We start from the raw sequence: 26,660 nt of genomic DNA, 5'->3' as shown, positions 1-26,660 counted from the left end.
CAGGGTGATCTCCTGCAGTGAATGCATCTGCCTTTTGGTAATGAAAGAAGAAACAGCTTTTTTGTTTCTTCACAAACCAGATGCAAAAGCATTGGATATTGAAATTGTAAATAGAATAGGGACAAATGGTAGATTTTTTAGAGGTTGTGCTTTTCTTCTTTGAGGCAAGATTTTTTATTAAATTTTGAAATTTAAACTGAACATAAAAGTCTTTGAAGTACAGACACCAATAGTGAGGCTGTCATTAAATGAATCTCATTAGAGTTAAGGAGAGATTCCCTGCAATGCAAGTCCTTGGAATAACATCTTACCACTTCAGTCTGAAGCACAGACCTGTTTACATAAGTGAGTTGATCAGAGACAGTTTCTGGCCAAACAAATGTTCAAGAAGATTAATGGTGAACACATGTTGTATTTTGTTATCTAAAACAACACCCAAATTCTCAACTGAAATCTAGGTTATGTGATGACATAGAGTGTTGTTAGGGGTATTTCCTGTTTTTGGAGTGTTAATGCAGTGTTCATTTTTTATGCTTTTTGGAGAATGCAGTTGGGTTTTTTGTAGAAGAATTTCACTCAGTTACTAGGGAAAGGGTGAATTTTCCCTCCTGCTGTAGGGCAAAGAAACATAGGCCTGAGAGGTGCCCCAAATATGTATGTCGAGATCATATCATTGTTTATCCACGAGGACAACAAGGAGACTACTAGGAAAAGCAGCTCCTCCCTCAATTCAAGCTCTTCTGCAGTGTTAGGATGCCAGTAAAGCTTATGGCATAGCAAGAGGTTTGGTATTACCCTGGTTCACCAGAAATCACAGTAATGTGCTGCTGGTTCTGTCAGCTCTAGGCAGTTAAGTATGACTCCGTTCTGATGAACTGATCCACAGCCTGGAGGCCTTTTTAGAGCTCCCAGTGATACTGAATAATTAAACAGCACTGATGCAGAAACAGTCCATGATGACCAACAGACCAGGCACATTTATCTGTGTATTAAAGAGAAACTCAAGCCACTAAATCAAGGAAGCTAAAGAAAGCTACAGCTGGAACTAGCCATTAATATGGAACTAGAGATGTGCTTTTGGAGCAAAGGCAGCCAGCAGCTTCTGTGGCTGCATAAGGGAAGAGCATGGCCAGTAGGTCAAAGAAGTGATTCTTCACTCAGACTGCTGAGGCCACATCTGGAGTGCTGGGCCCAGTGCTGCGCTCCTCACTACAACAGGGATGTGAACATACTTCAGCCAGTCCAGGGAAGCACCACGAAACTGACAAATGGATTGGAGCATCTGACACAGTAGGAGAGGCTGAGGGCTGGGATTGTTTGTCTTGGTAGGTGCAGGATTAGAGGGAATTCTTAATAATACCTGATATAGTGGGTGTAAAGAAAATAGAGCCAGACTCTTCTCAGGGGTATCCAGTTGAAGGACAAGAGGCAATGAGTACAAACTGAAATACAAGAAATTTCATTTAAACATCAGAAATCTTTTTTTTTTTTTTTTTAAACTGAAGGATGATTCAGGATTGTCACAGGTTGCCCAGAGAGGTTCTGAGTCTCCCTCCTTGAAGATATTCAAACCCAATTGAGTATGGTCCTGAGCAACCTGTTGTAGCTGAGCCTGCTTTGACCAAGGATTTTAGACTAAACACTCTCTAGAGGTTCCTTCTCACCCTAACAATTGTGGGATTCTGCAGTTGCAGGCTTAGCCATGCAAGTGAGTGTAATACACTGGGGATTCACTGTCCACATCACAACTGCACTCAATACAGATACTTGCTTAAAAATCACATCCTGGCTGAGCATTCAGACTCCTGTGTGAGTGAATATCTCCTAGAAATCTACTCCTCAGTGTGTCTCTGGCAGCTGCTTTCTACCTTAAAGTTCTTGTGTCCTATCTGTCAGTAGGAGAATCATGAAAATGCAAGAGCAAGGGATAGAAGAAGTTCTGGTGTATGTACCCACATAACACAGTCTGCAGCACACTGTCCTGCCTGGCATGAGAATGATCAAACACGTTGTTGCTGGGCCTACAGACCAAAGTCACGTTTTCAATCTGGCACTTCAAAAACTCTGCCTGGACTGGTTCTGTCCACGACTGCATCAGGTTATAGAGCTGCGAGCATTAGTGTTGTCCTTCTATTTTGTGTTGTTTCTCTTCAGTGAAGACTGAAGAAATACTAGCCCTTGGCCCATACCAGGGACTTCAAACAACCTTGTCATGCACCAGCTGGCGGCCATCTCCCTGTTACAGAGGGAAAACCAAAGTCAAAATATAATCTATGGCCTCCAACTCATGACTACAAGTGTTTTTAGGAGCGACATCTGAATGTCACCCCCACAGGTTACAGCTCTGTGCAAGAGAAGCAAACAGTGGGATTTGGGATGACAAAGGCTAGGCCTGCTTTTGTCAGAGCAGCATGGGAAAGGTATGGTACAGTGGAAAAAGAACCCAGGACTCCCAGCTGCTGGATCTGATTTCTACTTGATATTTTCTCCAACAATGTGTCCATTCCTTGCCAACTAAGTTCTAAATGATTCATTTTGTTACTGATAGTCATATTTTGTGGGTAGCCACTAGTCAGTTTGAGTTATTCACTTCTACAAAATACTTCCTCTAGAAGGCACTGTAAACAGAATTAATTTTTAAGTAGTTTGAGTTGTTTGAAAGCCATGAGCTATGGTTATTAATATTGGCACAGAACAGGTCACATGCTGATGATTCAAGGGATAGAAACTGGAACATTTTGGACAGAACTGATGTTTTTACATTCACTTGCCTTATATCCAGACACTCCGGCAGTATAAGTGTTAATTACACCCAAGACGGCAAACTGGGGATGTTACAGGTACTAATACGTGTAGTAAAATAAATCTTCAGATGAAGCAAATCTTGTATATTCAAGTAATTCAGTTTCCATTTCTCCGTTACAGCATGTGATTTTGTCACGCATCTCTTCTGCAAGACAGAGGAGGAGAAAGGAGTTTGTCTCATTGAAGGCAATGGAAAGTATGCTTGATATAGCATGCACAAATATGGACATGAAGCTGTGAGGCTGCACTGCTAACAGCCCTTACTGATACAAAGAAGCATGCACCCAGATTCCCAAACAACCTACAGTGATGTTTTCACTTGAAATTTTTTGCACTGAAGTTCATTCTTGCGATAAAAAATGGGCGCTCCCCAGCCAGTTGGCTCAACAAGCCAAGAAATCTCGCCACTTGGTGATTGCAGCCTAGTTACCGCGAGCACAACTGCACATTGTTCTGCTTCCCTAAAAAAATAAATAAAAAAAAAATCTCCAAGGCTTGCCACTGTTTGGAAAGAACCTATAATTTTTTTGCACATGTCTAGACTGGTTTACTGCTTTTCAGTGTGACTTCTTGTCATGGTATCACAGCCAGTATGTATTTTTTGACTGCTGCTGACCAAGGCAGACTCTGAGAAGTCTTCAAAAGCAAAAGAATTTGCCAGCAACTGAGTCAGTTTAAACAGCCTGCCAGGGATTTGCAGCATGCCATACAATACATTTTTGAGTCACCATCTGAAAACAGCCTTGATGAATAAGTACTCGACAAGAAAATGACTCTGAAATTCCCAGCTGGTCTTATGCCAGGATTCTGCCATGTTCCCTTTCTCTCCAAAGTCAAGGCACTTGAACTGATCTCGGTATAAATGGCTACTCAAAATGTCACGTTCAATAAGGAACATGACCTGGGGCTGCACAGGGGCTTTGACAATGCCACCTTCTGTGGAGAAACACGGGAGTCTGATGCAACAAGACACACACACACACACTGCAGGGGACTGTAAAAGAAATGAGCTGCTTGGATGTCCAGAGCCGTGAGGCTAATGCCCATCTCTCTCGCATTTCAGTCTGACCAAGAACAACGTGCCTGTGGTCCCGAGGGAAACAGAAGTTATTGGTGTTTAACTCACCGCTAGGTGTCACGACTTCTTCATTTTTAAACAGACTGCTGAGTTTTTGTACGCCTAGAGGAAGGAAAAAAGCTCAAGGTGAAGGCAAGAAGCCAGAATATTAGCCAAATACCTAGGCCAGCTCCAATCTAAATTTTTTTAGTAAAGTCATGTTGGTAGATAGCACATTCAAAAGAAATAAAAATTGAGAAATCATTTCCATCCCTTTTGCAGATTACTGCTATCCCAGACCATACTGAAACACTAAGAATGTCATTAGTGCAGGTGGCTGTAAAGTTCAGCATGCTTAGTACACCACAGAACTCTTCTTATATTTCTGCATTACCCTGCCAGAAATCAGCCCCAGATGCAGTAGAACGACAGGTATATGAAAGTGAAAAAGGTTTTCCTCATACTTACGACATGATTCTTCTCTCCAGTGTGTCTCAGAACAGCTGATTTTGTTGAAAGTCCATCCCTGTTGCTACTGACAATTGCTGTATTTCTTGTGGCTTTGTAGACCGACAAATACACAGACACATCTATGTACATATTTTAATATACATTCACAGGAAAAACACGGGTCAGGAAGCGTTAATGCAACTACCCCTCCCATTGCCACATACTTTTCCTATGCTGCTATGCTGTCCAGGGAGGTTTTACCACCTCCTGGTTTTCTGTCTTTTCTACTGAGAAAGCTGGTTTTATGTTCTCCATTGAGCTGAGAATTGTATCTCCTTTCTTGCAAGTAGACAAATTGTCTTCAGGGTAAGGCTGGAACACACTTGATTTTTAAGTGTGTGGACTGAAGACAAACCAGCGAAGGAGTGAGGAGCTCTCTCCCTCTCAAGGTTTTCACAATCCCCTTCAAGCTGGGGTAAAAAACTTGATATAAGAGTTGCAGCCTTGTCAGGAGAAGGACAAACATGGTTCATGAATGCTTTTCCCTTTCCCTCTGCATATTACACGTCACATTTAATGCACAAGGGTCTGGGGTGCACATGAACCCACCAGCCCAGGAAGAGGCAGGAGACCTGATACATCAGCCTAGATGCATCTGGGCACTTTTAGGAACTTGGCAACAAGAGACGACTGAAGCAGCTGCCCAGTATGGGCAGATGTTTTTTCCTCTGACCCCTTGTAGAGTACACACTTACTGGATGATGTACAGCTTGTTCTCTGAGCCAAAGGAAAAATCCAAACATTGCTGGCTGAAGTCAGATTTTATTTGACCTCTTAAGTAGTTTAACATGGTACTGGCCTTCTTTCCCATTTTAGGTCTTTCCCTTCCTAAACAGCAGAAGGGATTTAATGATACAGCTTCTCAGGCACCTACCTAATGCTCTGAGCTGGATTTTTCATAATTGCCTATAAGATAAAAGGTCTTTTGTTCACTTTTTGGGACATCTAGAAAAACACAGGGAAACCCAGAAGGGAACCTCACAAGCAACTTTTCCTCTTCTAGGTGCAAAGGGTATTTTTATTGTAATTTTTATTGTAATGTGCTATGAGTTTCCATCTTCCTATTCTTTAAGTTAGGAATTTAAGAATCAGCATTTGCATGAGAACTTAAGACTCTACAGTTTCCTGCATCCTTCAAAGTAGAGTCACTGGGTGGTCTTGGCACCGAGCTCTCATATGGGGCCAGTAAAGGTGACTTTTATAAGCACAGAACCCAAGAGATCTGATTCACATTAAAAATGTGCAATTAATCTACTGCATAAATTAAGATTGATTCATATCCCATATTCTGTGTCGAAGCAACACAGAAAGATTTCACCCCTTAGGATTCAGTGGACATTTTGAATACTTGTTTAAAAGGGACACTGTTCCACTTTTTTCTTTTCTTTTTAATATTGTCTCTTAATTTAATATTATTCACTTCATATTCCCTTTGCTATTACAGAAAGTTACATATAATTTTCTCAATATTTTTCCAGTTTATTTGCCTTGGGCATTTGACAATATCTTCTGTCTAGTCTGCTTCACTTTTTTTTTGAATTGGAAAATGTAATAGTAAAACCACAGAAAAGCAGAGGAATTAAACAGCAGGTGCTGGGACTAAGAATATTTCCCACTCATTCTCTAAATAATTTGAGTGTATTTCAAACTACCAGAGTCTTTAATTTATAGATTTACTTCAATAATCACCATTCTTAACAAATACAGGATAAACTGAATGTCATATATTATTTGGTTTTTTTATTGCTTCTGATAGGAAATGGGAATATAATGCCTCCATTTATTTTCTGACCCGTCGTTTTCATCTCCTGAAAAAAGCCCCATGCCTGCTAGATTGAAGAACCTGCCATTTCTATAGCTGTATGCTCCTTCTCTTTCAAATCTATTCTACCTATGTCTTCTCTTGTGCAGATGGGTGGTTCCTGGTTCAGTAAATACTTGTTGACTTGCAGAAGGACAAATTATTCTACAGTATTTTTGCCCTACAGGAAATAATGCCTGTCTACTGAGAAGATAATGGAAACAACCTCAGGATATCCAGATGCTTTGCTTTAGCCAAAATTATGTCTGAACATCAAGTATGAGTAGAAGAAATACGTATTTTTTCAAGAATTTCACATAAACTAGGTTAAGTGTATAGGAGGAAATGCTGGAGATCTCCTGATGTTCCTACAGTAACATTATTAACACTACAAATTGGTTTGATCTGCAATACATAAATTCTACCAATGCCAGTTTACACATTATACTCCAGCTGTAGTAGAAGGCTGGGATAGGAATTACCAGAGACATCAGATTAAACTCTTGAACAGCAGATCTAGGAGTGGATGAGTCTTGCCAAATCAGAAGCTGCTCTGAGTATATGCAGAAACATGGTTTTAGTGCTTGGGAGATCCTTTCTTGGCAAAGCTAGAGGGTGTGAGTGCTTAACAGAGTCAGATTCCACACCTGGACTTGGCATCTAAACTCTATTTAAATCTCACTTCAGAGCTAAAAGAGGACATTATGCACTTGTTCTGTACTCTTCTCTTTGTTTCTTTTGCAAAACAGGGAAACTGTTTTGTAGTGCTCCTCTGGATCTATGGCCAGAAACCACCTTAGGAAAGGTAGGGATTGTTACCTGTGAGCAGAGAACTCACACATCAGTGAAGGAAGGGGAGCTGTCCTAGGGACTGTGAAGTACTTGTACACTGTGACAAAGGGGACAATGATAAAGACCTCAGACTTACATGGATCTTACCTTTTTCTCACCCAACACAACCTGAACTTGAAGAGTTGAACTTGAAGAGGAGTAGACAAATACCTAGAGGGCAAATAGTAAGGTTTCCTTGTAGCCTTAAAGAGAGACAAGTGCTGATTCTGGATGAGAATTTTGACTGCTTAGGAGCAAATTTGCTTAAAAGTAGGAGATACACAAACATAGAAAGACCATTTTATAGACAGAAGTAAAATTATGGTACTTCCTACCATATTATTAATCCCTGATAAATTACACCTTAAAACAACTGACTGTAGGATATGAGAGGCTGTAGTATTCCCATTAGACACAGAGGGACTTGAAACACTGTGATATCAAATGACAAAGTGGGAAACATAATAATATGGCACTGATAAACTGTGAACACCAGTCCCTGGAGACTCTGAGAAGGCAGCTGGACTGTTCTGCTCTTGCAAACTTTCTTAAGTGCTGAATGGAGATGTGTGCATCTTTTCATGAGATGGCTGCAAACTAGGAGATCACTCTGGCTCGTGAAAATTTAATTAACAATATTCACTTGCTGCTGTGTACTGGTTTTTGGCAGATGAACCAACATGTAACCCATGGATATGGTTAATTACAATGTCTCTGAAGAAATGAAAACTAGTCAGGATTGAATTGCTAGAACACTGTACTCTGCACTCATGGTAAAGTTAGAAAATGTCTTTGGGAAGCAGAAGAATGTTGCTAAGAGCTAAAGCCATCAGAAGGGGTGTCTTTCAGGAAGCTAAAATAAACCCACTGAAGTAGTTTGGTGACCCCAGCAGCAAGCAGTCAGAGCTATGTCTTGGAGGACCCACTTAACCCTGGAACATGTCACTCCATCAGCACAAGCATCTGTTTCAAAAATGCATGTCATCAAAGAGGCCGCTGAGATGAATTTGCAACTATTATCCAAACACATGCTTCATAAAATATGCGCTCAAAGCACAGAACTCAAACTGAAAAATCCCCAAGTTCTCACTGTTTCTCTATAATGTTCCTTAAATAGCAGCTGGGAAAATTAGTTGCATGCAAATCTTAATGAATGAAATCCAAACTGCTATCTCCAAGCTTTTGACTGAATGCCACTGGTGGGTCATTTACCAATGATACTGTTCAGTTTATTGGCCTTTTTATTCCAGACTGGTGTGCCTAAAGCAGTCATTTATGACAATGGCCTGATTTTCACAGCAAGTGTTCCCATATGCTCCTGCTGGAACTGTAGTTTTCAGAGTCTCTAAAACCAGTCTGCTTTTTTGAGTGGTTAAAGATGGCTTTTAGTTGTGTAACTTTCAGGCATCCCATATCAGAGAGTTTAGGCCAAGTGGAGAAAGTTACAGCAGATCTCAGGCAGTTGCAAAGTCCTGCCAAACCCCAGGGGACAGCTTATTCATCAGATTTTATATACTGAAAATTGCATCTTTGCTATCTGGGAGTTGCACAGTCAGTCAGCAATCTTCTCAGGCATGAACACTGCAAGCAGCACTGAAAACAATGTGGGGTTTTTTGTTTGGGGTTTTTTTTATATGGCATGTCTCCAACCAGCTGGACTGAACATCCTGGGCAGCCCTAATGTGGACTGGTCTCCCTGATGACCACAGAAACTGCTCATATCCAAGCAGAGCACATTTTGGGCATCACAGAGAAATAATGTGCTGAATGGTAAACTGCTGATCAATGCAAGCACTGGGCAACTTGGTCTTGATTAACATTTTGCCAGTCAGTGTTAATTGGTCAAGCTTTAGTATTGCTTCATTTTGGGCAATCTTTTCTTGCTTTGATTTTATCTCTTGGCTTTGTCGAGCTGTCTTGGCATGGTAATGAAATGCTATTCAGGGAATTCAGATGGTAGTCACATTATTTGGTATTTCTATGCTAAGTGGCATAAATTTCAACCTGCTTGTTTTGTCCTTGACCAGGAATTTTTATTTGCACTTTTTCTTCCTTCTTTTGTCAAGGAGGGCAAGACAGATGTGCTGGTATCCGATTTTTAAAAATAGTCATTTGATTGACCTCACTAGGATTAACCTGTCAAGATAAAGGAGTGCCTGATGGACATCCATTCAGGAGTAGGTAGCAAAGGGACTTAGTTTGTTTTCAGACTTTTTTGGGGAGCATGCCTTTGCCAGGCTGTCAAAGTTTGTGCATGCTGAGCTTACTGTAGAGGGAATAACTTCTACATAGCCTGAGAGAAATGACATTTTTAAAATACCATCTCTAATTTATTGGGCTATCTAAGGCATACGCGCAGAAATGTCACTTTGGAGCTGGTGTCACAGTTCTGGGATATGAGCTCCTATTACTGCCAATTTGCCACTAATTGGATAAATACCTCAGCTGTTTTTGGTCTCATGTTGTTCCATCACAGTTAGTACAGGTGAGTACCTATCCACGGATGCTCCTGGAGTGAGCAATCACAAATCCAATAAGCCACCAAAATCCTGCATGCAATCTCCCAACTTTATGGAACAAGAACTGAAACCTGGCTAGCTCTGCTTCATGTATTTGACAGATATCATGTGTTCTGTCCCTTAAAATACCGTTGTACAATTCAATATATGGGTTTGATGCCATTGGGGAAAGCCAAAGGGAAAGGAAGTTTACTCTTTTCACAGAAACGCAAGGACTTTGCGATTTCCCTCCCTTACGAAAATGAGGTCAAAGAGATAGAGTGTCAGTGAAGAAGTGCAGAAGCTCTCTTGAGTCCACTGTGTGAGCACCCACTGCCAGCAATGATTCAAATCCCAAATATTTCACTATTTGAAGCAGACTGAAGTTCCTATAAACCCCTGATAGTACTGTTATGGATGAATGCCCAGTGTTAAAATCCAGAGAACAACACTATGCAAGAAACACGATGTATGGGAAGTACTACATGCCTTCCTTACAATTTACCTGCACTATCTTTATGATGATTAGGCAACATTTCCCTGAAGGCCAACTGGGTCATATGAGGTAAATCACGTATTGAGCAGATTTTTTTCGCCAGACATTGGCAGCAAGAATTGAATCTGACATCTTTTACTAGACATTAGTCTCTGGTTCTCTGGCTCTGGCTTGCAAATGCGTCGCCAAGACGCTTTGCCATTCCTTTATAACTAGTATTATTCAGAGTTATAATTTATTGGAGCTTCTGTGCTCTTCTTGTCTTGACTGGAATAAAATAAAATCCAGAAATGTCCATTTCTGTTTATGACCAAGAAAAATATTGTCAATGTAGAGAGGTAGAGAGGACAAAATACCTAGAAATAACAAGAGGATGTTTTAGGAAATTGAATTTATGTGAATAGCTTACACAGGAGTCTTTTTGAAATGGTCATTTTAAAATGAGGGGTCTCATATGCTTGAAAGGACTGGACAAAACGATGTTAACATGAAAAATCTACTTAAGAATAATGAAGCAGCTTTGCTTTTTAATGTGCTCAAATGTATTATGTGGGAAGTTAATTCCATTGACGGATTGTGTCTACAGATTGAAAGATGAGGGTTTATTGGAAATGTGCTTCTGCAAAAAGTAGTTCAACACTGATAAAAAAATTATCTCCGTACCCTGTCCTTTATGTGGACCCTCAGTGGAAATAGATATAAAATCTAAAAAAACTTGTCTTTTGTCTAGTTTGCTATTAGTGTACTACTCTAATTTTTCTTTTGGTGGTATCATTAAAAAAATTTGACATACCTTATCAATCAATATTTCTAGCTGTAGGACTGCTTCTGAGCTCACTCTCTGGTAATCAGGTGCATGATTCTAAAGCAGTTTTCAGTACAAGTTTTGCACATTGCTGTCCATGTGATTCTGTCGATCCTTACTAAAACCTCCTCCTAGGCAATCTGGAGTTGGTAACTTTTCCAGATTGTGCAGAGGACTGACTAAAAGTATGGCACAGACAAATGCTTTACTTATATTTGTTCCAGGTCTTTCCAAGTATCATCAGAGATAATCATTAAAGGCAGTTCTTTGAATCCAGGTTTGTCTGCATTTCAGTCAAAATGCCTTGATTATTACAAACTCTTTGCCTGTCTCTCCAAAAATGTTTTGAAGGCACAGTCTCCAAAAAGCAAGACATTGTTGCAAAGAGAAGATGTGTATGTTGTTCTCCACATGTTCTCCAGTGCACTGTAGCAGGAAAAAATATGGAGATTCAGAAAAAACACCAGAAAACATTTTAAAGCATAAAGTCATTTCAGCCTGGAATACATGGCATGGGAAAGCAGCAGAGTTTCCATGGCACACTTCTAGTATCAAGCTGGATTTTTTTCCATCAGCCATAGCTAGAAGAAAAGTACAGTACAGTAGAGTGTAGTTCATCCTGCACATGGTAAAGGGTAGCAACCTTCTACAGTACCTTTTTATTTTTATAAGTGTGCAATTGCAAGGACAAAGAATGTCTGCACATTGCAACTCAATCTTTTGATTTCATAACCAGGTTTGAAAATATTGCCATGTAACTCTGGGAAGTGGGGATCACTCAGTTTCATAGACATTTCTATGTGCATTCATTGATGCCCTAGCAAAGTACTACATGTTGAAAAGAATTCTGTTAGCTTGGACAAAATAAGATAGACATTGATTAGACATTGTTATTATTCCAAGGATTTTGGATTAGGCTACTGATGAATACTCAAACCAAATGCTATCTATGTAACTTTTTAATTATAAAATAATTTCATACACGAACAACATGGCTAACATGCTATTAAAACCAGGTTTTGATAGCCCTAATCATGGAAAATTAGCAGAACATCAGTGAAGTCATATATCAAGGCAAGAACTATGCTCAATAAAAGATTGCAGAGTAAGGTCTATAAATCTTCACCTAACATACTTTATGTGTGCAAATATGATGGGGAAAAAAGGTCTTCACCAATGTTGCTGATACTTTCAGTGGGTACCACAGTTAAGATATGCCTTACTTGTTCTACAGCTTCTTAGGAAGACATTAACAAGTTTGTGTCATGCCTTGATACAAATCTAGAGAAAACTTGCTGATGTTAATTGTGTGTGATGGATTAAATTTGGTGCAAAATCAAACTTTGGCTCAGTATCTGCACTAAAAATACAGCTGTAAAGGGAAAAATAGGACGTTTTTAACAACTTAACATTTATTGGACAAGGAGAGGTCTGAAGAGTGCAGAATGGAAAATGGCAAACATCTTTCACAAAAATAAGAATTGCCTCTCCTTCATAGGCCTGGATAGCTTGCATGTGTGGTACAAAAATGTGTAATGGAAACCTGGGAAACAAAGAAGGCTTTTCAGGCTGAGGATTCCAGCTGTTCACAGACTGTGGAAGAGAAAACAGACTTTATTCAATGTCTGCAGATGTTTCCAAACTTTCATAGCTCTAAAATTTAAATTCAGTTACCTAATCAATATTAAAGATCTGAGGGAAAATATGTTGCCCATTGGATACGGTTTAGGTGGTGAGGAAAACAAAGGATTCAAACATTCTCAGGCAGAAAGATCTGGTGGCTCAGAGGCAGCAGCAGATGAAAACAATGACTGGAGACAGCCCGTGCTGGAATGATAAATGAACATTCATTTCTCAGCTGCCCTGATACAACCTCACTGGCTTTACTGGAGTGTGGTGTAACTCAAGTGTAGTTTACCTACTAGGCCTGATCATCTGTAATGAGGACAAATTCCAACTTCAGCAGGGCTAAGATGTAATTCTGTACCTACAGGTTTCACAGCTGACAAAATGCCATCAGCAGTGTGTTTTACAAATTTGGCAACAAATTCATGTGCAGCCTGATACTAAAACATACGGATTTTCTGGTGTCCACTCAAGACAGGCATTAAGTTTGACATTTTACAGGCAGTAACTTCACATTTTCATATAGCATCAGCAATACCAACTTGTTTTACTGAAAAAGCACACATGGAAGGAGTGAGGCCTCCTTTCATCTGACAAGTAGGTATTTCTGGCTGGTGTGCACAACATCCCTTTGCCACATAACTGACTTCTGCATGCAATCTTCTGCAATGTCTGTGCTGAAAATTGTTATCGCTGTCCACCCCCCAAAAATGTGGTTCTTGAAGCACTCCATTTTATGGAAACAAATCAAGTAAATCACTTTACTAAATTACTCCCAAGTGCAGATGGTGGTCCAGTAATAAAAGGAGCCTAAATACATCTCACCTCAACTCCAACACACTAGGCTGTGTTATGGGATAGAGAAAATTCTTTTCTCTCTACCATCTCACATGATGATATCAGAACAGAGATGAAAAGATGGGAACTGGTACCCTTAGCAATTTCCGAGATTTTTGGTTGTTGCTATTATGGAAACTAAAAAAACTTCAGATTCATTACTTCTGAAAAGGACCAAGCACTGTATGAGTTAAAGCCTCTGGATAAGAGCAGTCTAGGTAAGAAGATGTTTTTTGGAAAGCCAAATTCATATGAGAATGAATGTAGAAGGTTTAGTATAATGATGAGGTGGTTCAGTAAAACAATACAGGCTTACCTGGTCTATTGTTATATCTAGTTTAATTTAAAGGTTTTAAATTTTCCTCACGTGTAAGAAAAATGAGTTTGATTCAGCCATATCTGCATTCAGGATTCAAACCAATACTATATTGCTGAAGACCAGAATTTGTGAAATATTTGTTAGAAAATAGCAGAGAAAAAAATGACAATGCAGAAGTGTGCTGCTGGGGATTCAGGGGAGATTAGGTGAGGAAAGAAAGTAGAGCATGCTGTTCTGTGTACATGGATAGGCAGATAGTTTTATATGCCTGGCTTTTAATGATGGTGCAAAGCATCTTTCTGCCACATCACTGTCTAAGAACAGAGTGAAGTAGGGTAAATTTCCTTTATGCTCTGTCCAGGATTCATTTAGAAAACTCCAGCTGCTAAGGCTGTGAGAAACAGGCTTCAGCTTGTCTAACTTCAAATGTGTTAAAACAAGTTCTGTATTATGACTGGAAAAACCCCAAAACTTTAATGCTTTTTGGAGAAGAAACTTCTTCTCTGTGTTCGTACCAAACCTAGCGGGCCCAGAAGTGGCACTTCCTTCTAATAATGAACATGGAAACATGTAACCAATCTTAACCAAATCCTGAATTATACCACATCAGTCCAAGAGCTCTTCCCACAGTCCCGCCTGTGAGCGGGTCTGTGTTACTCTCTAAAAGTTACACTCAAATTTTTACTTTTTTAGAGCAATCAATAGGAAAACCACCACAACAAAGTCCTTGTCCTGCAGATGTCCTAAATGGCTTTGTACAGCACATGGCCTTTTAACTGAATAACCTCTGTCCTGCTGCCGAAAACATCTGATGAGTAACTTTCTTTTGTTTTTAGTGGGCTCCTTATTGATGAAGGTAGCTGGGAACTGAAAATCCTGCTGTGGTTAAGACAGCAACATATTTTACTTATTGTATCTTTCCAGATCTTACAAACATGTTGATTTGTTTCTCACCTCAGATGGCCTGTCTTACATCTCATCTTCTGACAAACTTTCCAATTCCTATGCATTTTTGGGCCATTGTTTAATACCTTTTTACAGTGTGAGTAGCTCAAGACCTTCCCTTCCTCACGAATCTAAATTTTCTTATTGCTTCACAGTCCAGGGCTGGCACAATTATTTCAAATGATCTGCTTTTCAGATGATTCCCACATCATTCCCAGACTGTGAGACAGCCTGTTTATGTGATGGAAAGTACCAGAGGGAACCTTATACTGATAGGCTAATTGTTTACAAGAGCGAAAAAACCTCAAGTAATTTGACTTTCATACTCTGCATGTTCCCATGCTTCTGATTGTATCATCTTTGGTTTCCTGTGCTGAGCATCTCTGTGAAGTTCACTTCTTCCCCTTCACCTCTTTACTGTGGTCTATACTCCCTGTACAGGACCACCTTACTTTCAGGAAGATCTCTTGCTTTCTAAGCAAGGAGCTAAGCAGATGGCATGCTTACTATCTCAATATTCCTGTGGGCAAGACAGGACAACTATAAGGAAGTAGCAGAATGATGACACTGTATGGGGAGTGAACTGATGCAGGCAAAAAAAAAAAGGAACTGAATCATGTTAGGAAGCTAAAGGACAGGACATTTATGCAGCTAGAAACAAGAAGTCATTATTAGCCAGCCAGCCAAAAATCATGTACCTGTCTGTGCCCCAGTCCCTTTATTGGATATCACAGGTTTCTCTGCCTCATCCTTTGTTTTCCAGACTATTAAGATCTGTGAGAGAGGGACAATTCCTCTACTTGTGAAAAGCATCTTTTTACACTGCTGGGATATTTTGCCCAGGACATTGGGCTCTGACACTATTACTGTTTAAGTGAACTGGGAATCTCCCACTGGTGCTGACTGAAGTTTTTGTTACTGAGTGTCTGAAGAAAAATACTCTCAATTTTCCTTTGTAGTTTGACATGTACATTTCACTCTTCACTTGGAACTGTTCCCTTCTTATTTACCTACTTCTTTCAATCTCAGAGCTAAAGTCAGTTTCTCCTGCTGTTTCTTTTCTGAGACTACTAATCTATCTCCGCTTAGTCTGTCACTCATTGTTTATGGAGTTGGCAAGGAGCATCTAGAAAGCGAGGTACTGACAAAGAGCATGAGAAAGATAAAGCTAGACAATAAAAATAGCAGGGAAACCTGTCCTGCAGTGGAGCAAATTGAGTATCGATGGAAGTTCTATATTAAACATATTTTTCTGGGAATGTTTAGAAACAAAAATGGAATTGACAGAAGGAATGTACATTCATTCTTTCATAAAGCATTTTAGGACATTTTGAGAAGCTTGCCCAAGAAATACTGTTGCCACTCACTTTATATGCTTTTCTGTGTGGACTCAGCCATTGGAAATCTTTCTTTGGTTTGCATGTTACCTCTTATTTATTCAGCACTCATGTAATTTTAGACCATGCTTTATAAATTACATGAGTGCTGAAAAGGCAAAGGAAACAAAGTTGTCTTGAGACCGGGGGAGGAGGAACCACTTCAAAAGTTCTAGTCCAGCTGGCTCCAGCCCTGCAGTGCCCTCTGCATTAATCAGCTTCTCTCTGGTAACGGGAGAGAGAAAAGACAAGGAGAGATTTCAGCTGAATTAGTAATGACAGCTGAATATGCACCTGGTTCAGTGAAACTTAAAGTGCATAATTCCATCCCATGTACAACTGGAATCATCAAAAAGGTTAAACCTCCCAAGGTTTCCATAAACTGGTACTGCTCAGGTGCTAAACAACAGAATTGCACCTGGTTGACATCCACTTTCACAGGAAAATTTTAGTAAAATGGGTTTCATTGCTCAGTTTTAATGCCCCTGGGTAAGGTTGGATTTTTGTCCCAAGCCTGGAGCAGAAAGCAGTATGTAGCTACAATGCCTCAGTGGCACAGCAAGGGCTATCTGGGGTTCCCCTTGCTCTTTAAAAGTCTTAACCCCTGATTCTATAAGCACTGTGATATTTAAAAGAAACAAAAGGAAAAAACTGGTCAATAAAATTGTCTGACTTTCTAACTCTCACAAGTAAACAGTAGGGTTACTACATTTATGCTCCAGTTACTGCAGAGGAAGAATAACATCCTTTCCCTCCTAGAATGAAAATAATACCAACAACAATAATAATGTTTTAATTTATTGAAATAATCACTAAAAAAACGTTCTTTTAATTCATCCTAATTGAAGGAAGTGTGACTGTGGAATGGGACTTAACGATTAGTCTGAAGTGTGTAGGACACACAGTGCTGGGAAAATACAGTGTCTATGAGAGCTACAACTATATTTGAGTGTGTCTGAAGTTATGCTCATAAATCCATATTTAGACAATTAAATAAGTGGTCTGATTTTTCAAAAATGCTTCTGACCCAGCTTCTCCAGCTGACTTCAATAAAACGTGTGTGTGTGTCTGTGTGCGCGTGTTCAGTACTTCAAAAATGAAGCCACATATTTAGGTGCTTAAATCTAAGCATCTAAGGCTTGAAAATGCTGCCAATAATAATTCTCCTGGCTTCACCATGGGGATAACACACCAAGTGGATTTTAAATACAGGTGTTTCTACAGGAGAATAAGCAATGTGATCAGAGGGACCTGATGTAACTCCTGTTTATTTGGTTCCTTCTGAAACAGTTAGGGAATTGTATTTTTGAAACATCAGCATGGTCTTTCCTACACCTGAGCAAACAGCCCATAGGAAAGCTATCACAGAGAATTCCCTGACTCCCTGGCTCATCCTTCTGATCAATGTTTAATAAAACCATTCTTAATACTTTGCGTTGCATTAGTAACAGGTAACAACAGAAAATGTTTCCTCAAACTATTTTCTGACCATCAGGTTTGAAGGGAACTCTCCTCAAAAAAACCCCTCACCTATAGATATTCATACTTATTCTTTAGCTTCAAGTAAAAATAGCAGGTTCACCATTTTTAAACAGGACACACATTTTATTTAAACTTCATGGCTGAATGGTTGTTTTGGAAATAATTCAGCTGTAAACCAAATCTTTGAGCCACCCTTGTGCTGAGAAACTTAAATTTACTCGTGACTTTTAGTAGCAGCTGTTCAGATCTGATTGCTATGGAACAATTTACAACCAACAGGAAGAATACAGTTTTTAATTGAAGATAAAATAGAAGTGTCTTAGTAATCTTTGCATACTAGTCCTCTATATGTAAAATAATCTGCTCATTTCTGTGAGCTGGGTGAGCTTTAGCATAATACACAATGGAAAACATGGTGATTCAGGTTAAAAACCTGCTGTGTTCAAGCAGAAGGCACTTGGCAGAACTTGCCAAACACAGACCAGCTCCCCACCACAGTCTTCATGTTTGAAGCTGACTTCAGTGAAAAAAATTCAGCAGGACTGTATAGACCAATCTGGCTTCTTGTTTGGTTAGAATTAGAAACCTTTTTAGTTTTATTATGAAAAAAAAATCTTCCAAGAAAAATAACAAAACATTTCTAATTTTATACTGAGAGAATTATTCCACTGGAAAAAATTATGTGAAGCCTAAGCACAGGTATCCAACAACAGCTGTAATCAAGCTTACCACAGAAGGCATTTAAACTAAGAGCCTAGTGTCTGCAAAACTCGTGTTTCCTTGATTTCCTCTAGGGAGAATGATGCTGGTGAGAAGCAGGCCAGCATTCTCTTTACTCCCTACTTACTCCACTTTCTTTTTACATCCTCTTTTCCATGCTATATTTTCAGACCAAATCCCCAGACAACACAGAGTTGGATGGGTCTGCTGGGGCATGCAAACACAACCACCCCAGTAAGGCAGTGATCACAATCAGAATATCACCACAGGGTAGATCTACTCCTTTTACAAATGCACAGGGCACCTGATAGGCAGTGCTACCAGGCAATTTGCCCAAGGCAATATGTAATATCAGTGACAAACTGGATGTTGGATGTGAGAACTCCTGCCACTCGGCCTTTTTCTCAAATCACTGGCTGCACAACTTCTCCCAGTGTAAGCAATGCATCTTAAGTGAAAAGGAAAGCAATGTGCAAAGCAGCCATGAAGGTAACGAGTAATATTAAAAAGACAGCTATGAAAATAATATTTTTGAAATCAAAGCACCCAAATGAGAACTGAAAGAATAATCACATTTGTGTTTTTAACATTTTCAGTTGCCAGTAGGGCATTAGTCCTCCTGAGCTGTAGCAGCAGGAAGTCTCTAAGTTCTCCATATGGAGCCAAACAGCCAGGCAGTCTGGGACGATCCCTGTGGCAGGGAAAGTAACGTCTTCCATAGGAGACAAATGAATCTTAGAGAAGACCCTTTTGTATAATTCCCAGCAATAATTGTTTTCTGAGTCTCTGCAAAATACACACTTTCATGACTTCGGAAAATATTCTTTAAAATTATTTTTTCTTCACACATTCCTGATGCCAAGTCTTTGGTCCAATGTCTTGTCACATGTTTGCTTTAGACTTTCATCATTCAAGACTGGCAGTTTGGTTCATTTTAGCACTGGTGTAATTCTAATTACTGGCACTATGTAAGCAGTGATGCATACTGACATACCAGCCCAATGGAGCATGTAAGAGAAACTTAACCATGATGGAGTATGAGCACGATTTATTACCCCAAATCACAATAAATTAACATGCTGATAATCAGAGTTGTAACTTCTATACTGTAAATATAATTCCACTACCCTCTCAACATTAAGCCTGTAATACATACCACTCCTACAGATGTAAGCTGAATGGAGATTTTCCTCCAAGGAATGCTACTAGTCTAAAGAGATTTTTTGGATATGAGACACACTACCATTAGAATTTATATAGCACATCATTAACTTTAACATGCTGTCGCAATTTTAGTGGATTAGCTGCTCAGCAACTTGGAGAAGCAGTTGCAGGTATTTTCATGAAGAAAAAGAATGAGAAGTCCTATAGTATTACAGATTATAGGACATAATTGGCAAAACATTCAAGTGTCCTCCTGAGAAAAATCTGAGTGTACAGCTAATAACTTACAATAAAGGAAAATGTTTGCTTCCCATTTGGGTTTGTTTCTTGTTAGGATTTGTCCTTTTCAAGAATTTTTTGATAATGACTTAAACATTAAACATACAGAATTTGATTCTGCTATCTTTTGGAAACAGTGCTAATAGATAAATGTGGCAAAAGGGAAAATACTTCTGAGTTAGGTGACATCAGACCAGACAAATCCTTCATGCCATACTAAAAATTCTCTACTCTGGCCAACTAGCAAGAAGAGGCATTTTGAGAAGTAATTCACAAAATTAGGTGAACTGCAGAAAAAAATGTGTGAATTAAACAGAAAGCAATAAGGCATCAAAAAAATGAATGTACTTGTAATTGCACTAAACCCAGACACAATGTCTCCTGATGTTCTCTTTTTCCTGACAGAACTTAAACACAATTATCACCCCAGCTTCAGATAGTCTCTGAATTGCAGATAGCTAGAAAACATGACTATGCTGACATGTATTAGTGTGAAGTTGCCCCCTTCTGATGCTCTTATCCAGGTATCTGTTTCTAGTCACTTTTTGGTTGCAGGATCCTGGATCAGCTAGAGTTCAACTCAATTTGATCTGATACAGCCATTCATTTTTCCATGTATAATTAGCCCCAAAATGCAAAATGTCAGGAAAGAAGTAATTTAAAAATTACCTCCTTCAAGATAGAAAAGAAGGCTGCAGCTGTTCAAATTTCAGTGAATAAAAATGATACAGTTTTTTATAGTAGCAACTATTTTGCATTGAATGCCTTAGTTATCCCTATTTTTAAAGGATGCCTTGGGGACAGCTTCTTTTTAGCAGTGAAGAAAGGATGCACTGGACATTGTCAGTAAGAGGTATTTAAGGCCTTCTCAGGTCTTCATTTCTTAAGCATTTTGAAACCTTCTGTTGGTACTCTGCTGGGCCCCAGGCTTCCCATATTAATGAAGATTCTGGCTACTTTGCAGCCAGGAGAAAAACCCAAGGCACTCCGAAGCTAACTGTCTGGCCTCTTGGAAGCAGGACAAGAACCGAACAGACCAAATCGTGACTGATTATTTACACAAGAAGATTGTGGCTCTGTAAGTAATCCGTAATTGCTGGTATAACAGATTTGGTGTGTTATCTCTAAGTGTGGAGAGCCTAACAGCCTGCAGAACAGTTCTTCATCTCAAATTGGAGTTTACAAGAGGCTTTCGGCTGCAGAGATGTAACCATGTGGGACTTGCTCATGGTGAATAACACAAATGGGTTCCTAATAATAGGTGCTGCTACAAATAAGATGTACTAAGGTAGGGATTTCTTTAAAAATTCATAATCTAGAACTCTGCTCCCTCTGACTCCAGTAACAGAACTGTGGCTGACTGGAGGAACAGCAGAGTGCTTCTCCAAAATGCACCCCAAAGAAATGGCCCAGGTCGTTTGGCACTCTCAGACAATTGTGTCAGTGCCCTTGCAGGGCCAGCCTGGCTTCCTGCTCCGTGCAAAGGCTTGAGCACCCAGGTCTCAAATCCTGATCCTGGCTCTGATGAAAGCATTTGGGGTAATCCTTTGCAGACAGTTTACAGCCTCAGTTATTCTATCTGCAAAATGGAGATGAAGACTGTCTGTGGAAAACTCAGAAACTGTCTGTGGAACCAACACAGAAAAAATGCCAAATAAGAACTAGATTTTATTACTATAAATAATAATATCTCCAGGTCTATAGGGATACCATATTACAGAGCCTCTTTCTTTCCAGAATGATACAACCTTATTAGTTCTTTCACTGTTTCCTTTAAGGATACTTTTGGCAAACCTCTCAGGAATTAAAACTTTCCAGGTCCCTTGCTATATTGATAACACAATGCAAAAGCCTGAATAAACAGTTTTCTTTCTATTTCCCCCCACCACATTGCTAAAAATATATGGGATTGGGTGATAAAAGCAGATCATATTTGCTGTTCCAGAAGAAGAGAGTTTTGTGCCTGTGCTACAGCCAGACTGTTCATAACACATCACTGCCAGGCAAAGGATGCAATTTTAAACTAATTGTCTGTGTTCACAATGGAAAAGTCTTTAACAGGGAGAAGTGAGAAAACACAATTTGAGAAAGAACAAGCTCATTTCTAAGGACAGAAGAGAGGCTGACTGGGATAGCACAGTTGGGTTTCTGTTTTGTTTTAGGGCCTGACCTCTGTTTAAGTATTTGAGGCAACTGTAATGCCTTGTACATGTTCAACACAGCAAAGAACAAGATGCTGCAACAAGCACTAAGTAGTTAATGTCACAAATGATCAATATCTTTTCAAGTTTGATATCTGTCTGTGAAATTCCAATTCCATGGTTATATGGATTGATGGCTGCACTAAGAAATTATGAAGAACAAGGTAGGACTTCTCAGCTTCAAAAAGTCCAGCTGAATGTCATTTCAAGACCCTTACATTGCTTACATTTATGTCCCTTACATTACTTACTTATGTCCTTATGTTAATAGTAGGAAACTGAATCCCTAAAACTGATCATAGCGGTTTTATTCAAGAAAATCTCTATTTGGGATTTCAGTTCAGAGACAGAGGAGAAAAGGGACTGCCATATCAAAGAGTTATGCTGAGGTTGTTAAACTTCAGTAAATTAGCATCTTAGTATCTTTGGTATGGTCAGTTTTGAACAACCTCTATGCTTTAAGCCTGACCACATCACTCAGCCTCCTTCCTCCTCTCCCTCTGACCCCTCAGATACCTTTTCTTTAAAAGAGCTATGGAATATGCAGCATTAACTATTCTTAGGACAGCAGCACAGTCCCTGCTTGTTATGTCTCCTGGTACAGCATGGAGAAGCACTGTAGGCAACTGGAAGTATTTTGCTTGGATTTTGTCATCCCTTGAAAAAAACATGAAGGTAGCTATCTAGTCTTAGATATTATTAAACATTCTCACTAGAAATAGACATCTTTGTGGATACTGAAAGCACTACTTTCAAATATTTATTAAAAAAAACCAACACAACTACGTAAATACAAAGGACAAAATGAGTAAAAAATAAAACAGAGCATACATCCTATGGGAAAATCCTGCTTTAATAATATTTTTGACTCTAGATAATTTGCATTTCACAAAAAAATTTGCTCAAGGAAATAAAAATAACTCCTCAATAAGAATCTAATGAGTATTTTCAGCTTATAGTTTCAAAAATAAAATAGATACCAAATACTAGGATGCCTACGCCTGCCTCACAGAGATATTAGATGTAAAGAGGGAAGCATCTTTTCATGATCCTTTTAAAACAGCAGCAAGTTTTCACTTGATGTTTAGCTATTAGGTATGAAAATAATACAGCTGAAGAAAAGGGCTGTTAGAACAAGGTGGTAAAATTGAACAGGTACAGACAAAAGAAAGAGGGAATGGCTGCCCAAAAATTGTTTGAATGGAATTGACTACTTTGATACACTTTTACAGGGAACCCCTTTTCAGAATCTGTATTTCCTGAAAATCAGGCTAATTTAGGGTATCTAATAGTACCATCCCTCCCCCCCAAATGGAGAGATGCAGCATCAGCAGAGGTTTAGATTTCTGATACATCTCTATGGCATCATGCCTTCAATTTTGTGGGTTTTTATTTTGTGAACAGATGCCAGACAGAACAAAAAAACTCCATAACTCTTTTGCCCACTGAGAGGGAGCCATTTTGCTATCCCTCAGCACAAAGGACAAGCAGAGAAGCCAATGCAAACAGGGCAGGACAGAGCCTACAGGCAGGCTAAACTGAAAATTTGTGCTGTTCCTAAGATGTGCCCAAAAAAAAAAAAAAATCATTATTGCTTCAACTTTGGAGATGCAAACTGTAATATATTGGAAACACTGACCAATTCATGAGCATTGCTTGTCTCATAACTGCGAGATGAAAAATCCAACCAACTCTCTATAAAATTACTAAGATCATTCCTTGCTGGAATAGCAGATGCCAAAGAAAAACAGTCAGAAAGGTTGACTTCCAGAAAGACTAGCAAAAAGATATCATATTTAGAAGCTGGTCTCTGTTAAAAAGTTGGAAATAAAAATACTGTTTTGAACTGAGTACAGCTTTTCCCAAGCTTTTGACAGACATGACTGGCTTGTTACTGCAGCACAGCTCTTATTTAGAGGCTTATCAAAGGCTGTTTTATCTAACAGGTTCTACAGACAAGTTTAATGATAAATAGGAGCAGCTATAGAAGGGGCTCTAACTGATGGACACTGAATTCAGTGTCCCGCAGGTCGGACTGGGTGGTGACATCCCCTGGGGCGTGGGCTGAATGCTCATCTGTTTGCAAGACTGCCTGTGTGCCTGCCTGCAGAGAGTAGAGATGTGGATGGAGATTACTTCCAGAGACTGATGAATTCCCAGTTAACACAGGGCCCTTGATTTTTCCTGACAGAGTGAAGGGAGAGCTCTGCTGGCATCCTGACCTCCCTCTCTGGTGATTCAGACTCACATATTCATACCGGTGGGCAAACCTCCCATGCTTCTGTTTTGAGTTTAGAGACCCATCAGACTACTTTGAATTGGTGAACTTTTTCTTCCTGCAATTTAAACACATTTGTTTGCTTTTCCCTGAAGGGAGGTTCAATGTGAAATAGAACATGTTCTTTTTCCAGCTAATCAGAAACATATTCCTGGTGGTGTTGAATGAAGAACATATCCAAAAGATAAGCAGGTACAAGTGGTCTTTTTACAGACACCGAGACACACTCTCAGCATGCCTTCTCTGAGTTGGAGACAGATGGAGTGGAGATTAGCAGGAGGAAAGGGAATGAGATTTTGGATAGCTCTCAGTTTATCATGTGGACTCTGAGCGGGAGAGCCATATAGGTTATTTACATTGGGGAATTACCATTTCCTTGTCATCTCCCTCCTCTTTCTCCCCTCCACAGTGAGTTTGACTCTCTTGTCCCTTTCTCGACTTGTTTGCTTTATTCACATGCTTGAAATATTTCTCTTTTGGTCCCATGTCCCTCAGATGACCTTTACAACACATGATGTGAGTTAAGAGCTGCATGAAAATCTCTGCATAGTCTGTGCTTTCATACAGTTGCATGGCATGTAGGTAGCATCTATTAATATTTTAAGCATGCTGAAAGGACTATAGTGGCTTCATTGCATACAGAGCATTTCACTACATTTATCCTCTATTTCTGTTTTTCCAATGAGACATATGAACCCAGTGATTTTAACAACCTGTCTTAAAGGATCATTTCTTAGACCCCAGAGTTCACCTACTCAGTGGGGCTATTCCACAGGGAGGCAGTAATCCTGAAAGAGCCCTGATGGGGACAGTGGACGATAAATTTCTACAGCTGTACTGTAATATAAATTCAGGAAAGGAAAGTTAAATGCACTTCTGTCCTGTTTTTGCAGAGGTGCCTCATCACAGAGCAAGGGGAAAATAACGTAAATTCTTCTTGGCTCCCATACATGTGAGCTTTGAAGGTGATGCTTAGTTTCACATGCCCAGTGATCAAAAAGATGGCAAGACTTCAGAGAAGCAAAAAACGGCTGGGAAGAGCAATACCCAGAGGAAAATGAAGGTGATAACATATAAACTGCTAAAAGAATGAGAAATATTTAAACGCAAAGAGTGAGATGGGTATATTAATATAATATGCGAGATAGAATTAACAAGAAAAGATAAGACAAGATATGGAAAACTTCATGAGACTGAGCTCCGTTTGTTGTTTAATAAGTAGATGGACAAAAGCAGTAGTGGAAACCTTGGGAGATTAAAATGAGACAAGGAAAAACACCATCAGCATGCAGAAGGGAAGATTTTTCCACTGTTGAGAGGTGGAAGGTACCATTCATTAGAATGTTCATCTATGATATTTTAATTGGCAAAGTGACAGCAAAAAATCAGTGAAAGATGGAGGCTGATGCTTTATTTTAGTCAAAAAGAAAAAGTAGTTAGACAAAATAGCTAGGAAAAGACAGTAGGGGCCTCCCTGCTACAGATGCTGATGAATTCAATGTATGACAACTCAGTGAAGTATCTTCTGTCACTATGTTATTCAGAGGGAATTATTTAGTATTAGAATTTTATTGCTATCCTTTAAAATTTTAGATTTTATAAGCCTTAGTATGCTAGAACTTTCTTCACAAACTATTGACAAAAGAGCAGAATTTTCTGAGAATCTGAGAATGATTTAGGTTGGAAAGGACCTCCAGAGGCCATCTAGTCCAAGTCCCTACTAAAAGCAGATCCTTCTTTGAAGCTAGAGCAGGTTGCTCAGGATAATATCTAGCCAAATCTAGAATATTTCCGAGGATGAAAATTTTAATATTTCTTTGAGCCTCTTGTTCCAGTGTTTGATCTCCTTTGCTATGAATTTCTTTTTCTGGAATCAAATCAGATTTTCCCTTGTTATCTCTATTCTCTTGTGCCATTAAATAGTCCCTTAAAATGACACCATAACTATAAGATATAGAAAATGAAAGTTACAACACAATAAGGACAGATTAAGGCACATTTTAAGATTAGCAAGTCTTTACAAGAATTTGAATTCTTCCAAGATCTCTCAGCCATCTGAGGATCTGTCTGCTTGTAGATCTGTAATCATCTGTAGCAAGTTTCTTTTAATGGCTTTCTTTGACACCAAGCTCATAGTAGTAAATTAAAACCCCAAGTAATATACCAGTAAACAGGTCTTTCAACAACACTGATCTAGTAATACATGCCTACACATTAATTGAAAATAAGTGTAGGAAAAAAAGGCATATTTAACATTACTGTGAGGGCAGAACGGTGTGATATGGTGTCATTCAGGTAGTAAACCTCATCAATTTGTAAGTTAAATTGATTTATAAAAAATATAATGAGACTGAAAGCGGGCACTAAACAGTGGTAATGATTATGAAATTTCCTACTGAGACAAGTCCTATTTCTTGGCAGGCTGGTCTTGGTTAAGTTGGTCTGTGCACAACCTAAACAACAAGAAGTCCCCAGACAAATGTCAATATTTGAAGTGAGGGAACAACAGGCATTTTGGATAGCAAGCACATTTTCTTTGGATCACCCACCTTTTCAGCTTAATGTTGCTGAAATTTCAACAATGTATATTTTAAGAGAATATGTACGTGTCAGACTAGGAGCACAGGTCT

General features: G+C 39.2%; 1 long non-coding RNA gene across 1 annotated transcript in view; it reads right to left on the bottom strand.

Moving 5' to 3' along the window:
• Positions 1-1,495: 1,495 nt before the first annotated feature.
• Positions 1,496-26,660, bottom strand: part of LOC104687091 — a 61,347-nt gene continuing 36,182 nt past the window's right edge. Inside the window, exons 2-4 of the long non-coding RNA XR_005603839.1 lie at positions 4,331-7,175; positions 3,932-3,985; positions 1,496-2,950 (exon numbers count right to left, since the gene is read on the bottom strand). This is a non-coding gene — a long non-coding RNA (uncharacterized LOC104687091). The remainder of the gene's footprint in view (positions 2,951-3,931; positions 3,986-4,330; positions 7,176-26,660) is intronic.

This window comes from Corvus cornix, chromosome 1 (genome assembly GCF_000738735.6).
Source record: "Corvus cornix cornix isolate S_Up_H32 chromosome 1, ASM73873v5, whole genome shotgun sequence".
In the NCBI taxonomy this organism is placed as follows: Eukaryota; Metazoa; Chordata; class Aves; order Passeriformes; family Corvidae; genus Corvus; species Corvus cornix.
The sequence above is the reverse complement of the archived record's forward strand: the minus strand, read 5'-3'. Positions and strand labels throughout refer to the sequence as shown.